The sequence below is a fragment of the Notothenia coriiceps genome, unplaced genomic scaffold, assembly GCF_000735185.1.
Source record: "Notothenia coriiceps isolate Sejong01 unplaced genomic scaffold, NC01 NC01_scaffold00023637, whole genome shotgun sequence".
Classification (NCBI taxonomy): Eukaryota; Metazoa; Chordata; class Actinopteri; order Perciformes; family Nototheniidae; genus Notothenia; species Notothenia coriiceps.
The window spans coordinates 1-8,560 of NW_011356338.1; the positions used below are offsets into that span (position 1 = coordinate 1).

General features: G+C 38.4%; 1 long non-coding RNA gene across 1 annotated transcript; it reads right to left on the reverse strand.

The window, feature by feature from the left end:
* Positions 1-2,572: 2,572 nt before the first annotated feature.
* Positions 2,573-3,180, reverse strand: LOC104954700 (uncharacterized). The gene is made up of 3 exons (XR_799364.1): positions 3,102-3,180; positions 2,840-2,939; positions 2,573-2,654 (listed from the first exon to the last, which is right to left on the reverse strand). It is a non-coding gene; the product is annotated as an uncharacterized lncRNA (long non-coding RNA).
* Between the last annotated feature and the right edge of the window lie 5,380 nt (positions 3,181-8,560).

Sequence of the window (8,560 nt, forward strand, 5' to 3'; positions counted from 1 at the left end):
ACTTCATGCTATCTGCACAAATGGTTGACATTAAACATTAAAAAGAACAGGTAGTTCAGAGAGAATCAAAGGAAGGAAGGCAGGCAGGCAGCTTTGCATTTAATTCTTCTGCACGTGTTTCATTGTGTTGATAGTGAGGGTACTCAATAATTTTTCCACTGGGTCCGTCTGCGCCGCGCTGCGCCACGTTTTTGGTCTAGCTAACTTAAAAACATTAATATGTAGTTGTTAGTTACCTTCCACTCCACAAACTTCAGCGACTAAAAACCAGGCCTTGTCCTTTCTGATGTTGTCCTTGTAGTAAGCATTGGTTACATCATATAAAATAGTGTGTTTTTCCACTTCCATGATGAAAATCTCGTCGTCCATTGTGCGTATCTTAGTGGAGGTGTTGTGATGAAGGAGGGGGTCTGCTAAATTAGTATATGTGGGGGATGGGCCTGGCCCGGATGCTCACCTTTCCACTTCCTGCGAGGGGGGACTGCCTGCCCGACCTTACGTTACGGCTGCGCCTCGGCAAAAATAGGATTCATCCTAATTTTAGAGAAGCGCTGCGCCGAACCGCTTCTGGGACGCGTCTGAGCCGTAACGCGGCGCGTGTGGTGGAATAGCACCCATTGACTAGAGTGGCCGCGCAGACGGACCTGGTGGAAACTATTCTGCGAGACCAGAGATGTAGTTCATTAAGCGTTTCACACAAACAAAATGTGTTGCTTCACAGTTTTACGAAACATTTTTTTTTTTTTGACTTGAAAAATTATCTTTTAAATTGACAAATATCATATGTGTAATTCGTGGCACAATTCAAACGGGATCGAAAGATAATCTTTCTCTCTCCATTGAAGGCAAGGCAAGGCAAGTCATAAATTGGCATTTGAAATCAGTCATTAAAAAGAAAAGATAATAAAAGAAACATTAAAAGAAAAAATACATGGATAAAAGTTACAGTGCAGTTTACTTCAATACATAATTTTTCCGAAATAAGGTCCCATGGAGCTCCCCCGGAAGGGGAGGGACTTAGCCACTCTATACAGCTATGTTTAAGTGTAAAATAACTACGAACACAACAAATGTATACCATTTATTTATTACGTATTTTATTTGTTTTCATCAAAGAAACACATAACAAAGACATTATTTTTGTGAAAATTGCACTCACTCTACCAAAGTGTTACTGATCAATTTAAGAATGTCATACAGTTTCTAGGTCCAGTTTCTCTGTAGATAAGACTATAATACTTTTTATTAGTCATTCGCAGGTTAACACAGGGTCAATAGTACATTGAAATGTATTGGACCATATAACGGTTCAGCTCAGAAGTAAAAATTAGTGTTCGCAATAAGAGCCCAAGACATACAGGCCTATAAAGATAGAATAAAAATACATTGACAATAAGATGGGATAACCTACATATCATAGCCTACTATTTCAAGTGGAATTAACAGAGAATAATGAATGTACAGAAAAACACGAGTTTGTAGAAGAAGGCATTTTATTCCTCTGCAGGACTTGAAGTCTCCTGCTGGAGTGTTTTAGGTGTTTGAAGAGTGCTGGGCATTTCAGATCCATCGGCAGAGAGAATTTTAGCAGTGTGAGGGAATGTATCTGTTTTAATTTGAATGGTGTCAGAGGAACCAGGATTCTCAGCTGTATCTGGTGGATTCCTTTGGTGGATTTGGTTCAGGGTCAGTCTTCTTTCTATGGTTTCTTTTCTCTTTTCCTTAGATTCTGCTTTGCCCTTGGCCTTTTTGCTGGAAGGGCTGTTTGTTGACTCATCCGCGCTGATCTTTTGTTCTTTATTACAATCAGTGTGCTTCTCTTGTCCCTGGTATTTGGCACATAAAATACAATTATAATGCTGTACAAAAAGATCATATGATAAAGTTTAAGAGGAGCAGTGCAGAACTGACAGACTGTGCTTGATAAATGAACGTAAGTTGGATCTAACCTTTTGATTTGTTCTTCCCTGTGGGTAACGTGCTATGCTATCCATCACCTTGAGAGTTTTGAGCCAGTCGTCATGCCAGCTCCTCACATTATAGTGTGACTTGCATTGACTCAGATGGAGAAGTATCATTGGATTCTCCTTGGTAATGCGGAGCAACTCCAGCTGTCGCTTCTCCTTGCCAACAATGTAGAGTAAACGTATGCTTTACAACTGGGGTTTTGGTTTCAGACAGAGGCCACCTTATTTCTTGGCAATACAACTTGTTGCCTGACTTCATTATGTATTTTTACACCGATAGCTCTTTCCCAACCTTAACTTACCTTTTTTGCTCATAATAATTCCTGTTGTCAACTCTTCCAGTTGTCTTCAAGATGTGTGAAATTGTTTCCTCAAGCATATTGTTTTCCCTCTTCATTGTCCTTTCTTCTTTAAGCTTAGAGATATTATATATGATTGTTAAAAGAAAAACATTTATTTTCTAAATTGAGGTTAAAACATCAGAATATCTACTGGGCTATTAATATCTTATAGTTTCATCATTGGATGATTTAAGCACAAACACATTTGTTCTGAGCCTATGGACATCATGTGAGTTGAGTTTAAAACATATGGAAAAACAGCAACCTTTTTCGTCTTCAGTTTGTTGACAAGGTGACGATAGGTCTCTTGTGGAGTTGTGTTTATTGTTGGTTTGGCTGACCTCACCTTGGGAGAAAAACCAATTACATTTTGTAGAAACACCTCGTTTAAAGCACTGAATTATTCCAAAGAAGAGTTGGCTAATTGGATTTGAGACTGGAATAAAAGCTTGAGGTGAAACGTTCAAAATATGGGATTTCAAGTCATAGCCAGGTATTTAGTCAGTTAAAAAAACAAATACTTGTCCGAACCTTTCCTCTGTGTAATTCATATGAAGCCTTGTCCCATTTCTGCTGCATATGTTTGTTTCTAGTGCGCAGGGGTTGGTAAGCCAGATGCTTAATTGTGTGCCTGTCAAGAAAAAACATAAACAAAAGAGCAATAATTCATGCTCCCAAACTAAAAAAAACAAAACACACACATTGTACAGATATATAGTTTTGATTAGCATTATGGTCCAGAGTTAATCACATAAAAGTGAGCAGTAAGCTACATAGCCCTCGGGCCTCTCACCTGACAGTCATGGCTGCCCTGGTGTCTCAAAATCACAACTCTTCGTCTGCCCATAGGAGTGTGTTCATGCTCTGAAGCGCCCAGGTCGACTGGAGCTCAGACACTGCAGTCTGTTTTCTGCCAGTCATACATGGTTGCCATGACAGCAGCTGGAGAGCGGAGATGAATGGTTTCAAACGATGCTTGTTTAGCAAGTTCCACACAGAGAAACACACACAGGCATAGAGATAGGCTAATTAGTGAGGAGGCTGTGCAGAGAGTGACTGTAAAACGAGCTGTAGTTCAAAGGTGAACATGAACTGGCATACAAACTGAATTTTCAAAATGTGTTCATGCTATTTTAGACTGCTCATGCCTGCAATGAAAATACAAAAAAATGTGACACCAATTTTTGAGCACTGGTCATACTTCTATTGGAGACAGAGTTCACTGGATCTGTTGATCACATTTATCATGAACATGAAATGAATAACTCAAATGTAGAAGTATAACATTTAATGAAAATGCATGACCTGATTGAATGAATGAGGTGAGGGGCATATGGCTACTGTATTTTGCTTCTAGCTGCATTAAGGCATCTACAGCCTTGGTGACAGTTACTGGGAAACATAACCAAACACACAACAGTTAATACAAAAAGACACCCACAGAAAAGCAGCTGGCATGCACCAGGGTAGGTTTATGTCTGATCATAGCAAGGGAACTTTAGTTTTTTTTACAGTCAGACAACTATAATACATATACAAAACAACAGCAAATCTACACATAGCACAGCACGTGGTATGCTGTGTTGTCATGTTTTCATGTTGAATATCCAATATTTTTTTCAGAATAGTACATCACAAGAGAGCATATCACCAAATATTTTTGAATGAATCTCATTGAGGTGACTTCATGAATGAACAAATATATTACAACATTGCCCCCTACTGGCTTTGAAGATTATTCTTGAGCTAACAACTGTTAATAATTCAAATGCTATGCCAGACAACTAAAGCTCTTATGAAACTGTAATAGATCAGACTGTAATAGATCATTATGTCACCCTTTTCATGCGCCAACTGAATTCAATGTAAACAGGATTCTGTGTACTGGCAAAATGAACTCTATATTTATATATATAGTAAGAACCTATATTCCCAACCTGTGCAGCAGAATGTCAATACACAAAAAAATATGCTGGCAAATGATTGAACACCTATTCTTTAACGAGTATATCAAAGAATATGAGTTGTTGTAAAGCTGCCATGGCGAAGGGCTTCTTCATGTCTGACGGATGTCTTCACAAGCCAATTAATTGTTCCCACGCGGTCACATCTCAGTGCATAGGAAGAGCCCTCATGAATGAATTATAGGCAGTAAAATGCTTCCAGTCCAATTTGTTACTTTGTTGTATTAGAAGAGACGGGAGATGGGACAGATGGGAGATACAAGGGAATCAAATAGGGACTGGGACTCAATATCCCACATGCTTTCCTTCTTTCCTTTTTCTATCGTATTTCCAAAATATAAAAATGCCTTGTCAATGTATGTAGCCTCAAGTGGGGAAACGGCTAAATTCATATCCACTATAGTGATTGAGGCGTGCTGCTATAATGTAACTTCTTTCATATTTGTGCCTACAAAACTACTTTCCGTTTACTTTCTTTTCCATAATGACTCACAGTTGATGTCTTGTGATTGGGATATGTTTGTGATCAAGAGAAATTAATCTTTCATATTAAAAGTGAATTTAAATCTCTGAGTTTACTCAAATGTATCACAATTATAAAATGCAAAATGATTGACTGTTTAAGCAATTAACCCTTTTCAAGTAGATATCAAGTAGAAGCAGCTCTTTCAGCAGTTACAGTCTATGTATATGCCTGCAGCCACTAAGCATTTCTGGACTACTCCCCAGCTCTTCAATAAAAGGTTCAAGCTATGTCAAGTAAAATATGTTTTTGTCTGTGAAAAGCCAAGTTAATACCACAAATTCAAGACTAAGCTCAATACCTAATGTGTTCCTGTGACGGCAGACTTAATTTGACCCCTTATAATCACATACATTCACTGCAGCATGATTTTGCCACCATCAACTTTCAGGTTGAGAAAAGAGTGGTATATTTCTGTTTCCACCATACATCAGATTTGAATATATCACTAAAGATACATTTTTGTCTTACTGTATACACACATACATTTTGGCAATCACTAGCACAAACTCCATCCATTAACTCTACATGCTTAAGCTTGCAGGGTGCTGGAGTCTATCCCAGCACACACTGTGCAAGAGGCAGTGTACGACCATTTATAATACCATTCATAGCTTTGGGAAAAACATAGTCTCTACTGTGCTTCACATAACCTGTATGCCTTTGCTCTGTAGAAACAGGTGCACCCAGAGGAAAACCATACAAGCGAAGAGAGAACATGCAAAGACATAAAAGCACAAAAGAACTTTTTTCACTACCCACACAAACACTTTGAGCATAGGCAGCTCTCAGCAGATTTACAGCTGTTGACAAAGAATGAAGTCAGATCTTCATTGAATAAGCAAAAGCACTTGATTACTCACACGTCATATCGATTCAGCTTACAATATCACCTCTAAAAACACCTCTTTTTTTATTATCCCTGATTAAAGTTAGTTTTTTAATGATCACTGTGAAACAAAACTGAGTTATATCCATTGTCATTGTGTAGTAACAAAATAAACATCTACAATACAAAATATAAATACTTTTTGTAGGCTTTGTGCTTATCATGTTCAATTAAGATGGGAGATAATGATGCTTTCAAGATTACAAAGCTTGTTTTCTTGGCTGGGGATGCTTCTAGTTCCAGGTTAGTCTCAATGGTGCACTAGTGGATCTTCCATTGCACCATCGTGGGAATAAGACGGTCTCTTTGGGATGGGAGAGGCGCAGGAAGTCCTGATACAAATAACAAAAACGTGTATATGTGTGTAATGTTTTTAAGATGAAGTTAGTTTAATCCCTAAGCCTAGATGGACAAATGTGGAAAATAAAAACAGTTGCAAATGGCCATGGTGTATTTCCTTTGTTTTTTTCCGATGGATATTCAAATCCATTACCATTACTATTTGATTATGTTATTTAAATGAGTTAGTTTTTGTAAGTACATAAAATAGTATAGCACAACTTTAATGAGCAATCAAATCCCATTTTTTAGGCTTGATGTCCATGTGTTTATCGCACTAAGAATGGCAGAATTTCCTTCATTTCTCATATTTTTTAAGTCTATGCCGGTGGCCAGAACGTCAGTGAGATCAGCAGGAGAGTTGGTACCTGTTCTTTTTTTAAATCTGTGTGATGGAAAGTGGCTACGGTAACAGGTCCCAGGAGAAGATACTGTTGAGGTGACTGTATCACGCTGGCTCTAAGCCTCATTGTTAGGGTTACTGAACAGCTATGCCATGGAGGAGTTTCATAACTAAGCCTTATCAAATCACAAAAGAATATTGGTTTGTTGGAACAACCAAGCCTTCATTTTTTGTCCATGTGTAACCCTCACACCTCAGTTGGTCAAAATGTATCACTTCATTAACGTGGTGCGCTATGAATGGGGAACCTTTGCCAACAGAAGCTCTCTCCTCAATCCTTTAAAGCTCTCTTCTCCATGGTGATCATCTATCAGATCGGTGTTGTTGAAGCATAACAAACCCTGTCTTGACCTTTTTAAAAATAGAAACAGACATTAGAGATATCTCGGGGCGCACTACTTACTTCTTTCAGAGTTGGCCCTGTTCTACCTTTATCTCATGTGATAGGGCACGCTGTACATCTTTTTTTAATGGCATCAAAAAAAATGCAGAAAACACTTTGTGACATTTCATGTTTGACTTTTGCACAGGAGTGTTATCTTTGCTCCATGACCTGCTCCCTGATTTGTACAGTTCCCCTGGTTAACAGTCAGAAAACTTCAACTAACCATATCTGAAAACCCTTCACATTTAATTTATAGTTAGCAGTTTTAAAGTCACCACAATTTTCAGCTAATGGATGGTAGAATAGGTAACGACTCGAAGGCACGATACTCTCAGCCCTGCTGCTCCATTACTGAGCTAAAGAAGAGTAGATGCCATGACTCTGAAATAGGCTTTATTCCTCTAAAAATGGCTCTTCTGAAGACCGTTTGTAGCAGTTGCAGTTCCTTCTGAATGCAGGAAGTTTGCCCCATTTTAATACTCAACCCCATACAGGCCTTTATCCCAGATAGATATGTGCTATGAAAGGGTATAAATAATGAAAGAAGCAGCCTTTCCAAGTTAAAAAAAGTGCTGTTGCATAACAGTTGAAAGAGTTTTGAGGATGATAAATTAATGGGAGTGAGGCCGAGTAGTAAAATGCTGGACTAGTCGGCTGCAGTGAGCTAACACAAAAACAGATTTATGTTCAGTGTAAATGTAACCTCGGATTTGTTCACAACTATAAATGTTCTCCTGTTACCCCTGGCAACTTCACCTCCTCGAACATCTCAGCGTCTTGGCTACTGGCAAGGTCCCTCTTCCTTGTAACTTGGTTTAAAATCTGCAGAAAAACAAAAAATTATCTCAATTAACATGAAACTGAAATATATAATGCTCCTCCATGTGATCCTGATCCTTATGATCTTGGTTGGCTCTAACTATGCACAACTTTAAGCTGTATTAGGTCAACCCCTTACTGTTTCCATGAACTGAGAACTTAGCTATCAATAACAACAACTTTTTTTTACCAGGCTGTATTTGTTTTAGTTGGGCATTTTAACTGAATTTCACAAAGGGGTTAATGGTTATTTTCTCGCTTTTGGAGCCAGCCTGAACTGGCCATTCAAGGATTATTCCGTTTTAGGCACTTCCTCATTGGAGGTTGCCTCTTGGTTTTAGTAGATGTTAAGTTATTTTTTTGACATGCAGACCGTTTCAAGCTGTCCTACTTTGTTGAATTGCCAACCATGACATTCACATGATAGACAGATATAAGCTGTAAGAACATTGTACAAACACAAAGGCCTTGGATCATGATAACATGGTCATGACACATTGCTTTATATCCTGGTGGATATAATTCAATTGTGTGTCTAACTTTCCATATTCACTGGATGTGGGCTTGCTTTAAAGTGGAGTGCCTGCATTTTCAATAGGCCGGTGTCACTGCCCTTATCTCTCTGCAATAATGAATACAGTTGGTTACAATGGATTTTAAAGAGGAGTTGGTTATTATGTGTGTGGGATTCCTCAATTTGTCTTATTGGTCTTTTGCCCTATTAGTCACAATGTGGAGGCACTGGAGAGGTTTTAAAGTCTAAACATCGCATATGATGTGATGTTTTGGCCAAGTACCAGCGAGCGGTAACTGACAGTGAATAAAATAATATGTGTTAAAAAAATAAAATATTCAGAAGGCAAAAATGTTAATGTGTTGTGTGCACATCTGCCAATTCTGATCAAACTGATATTTGTAAATTTGTGCGAT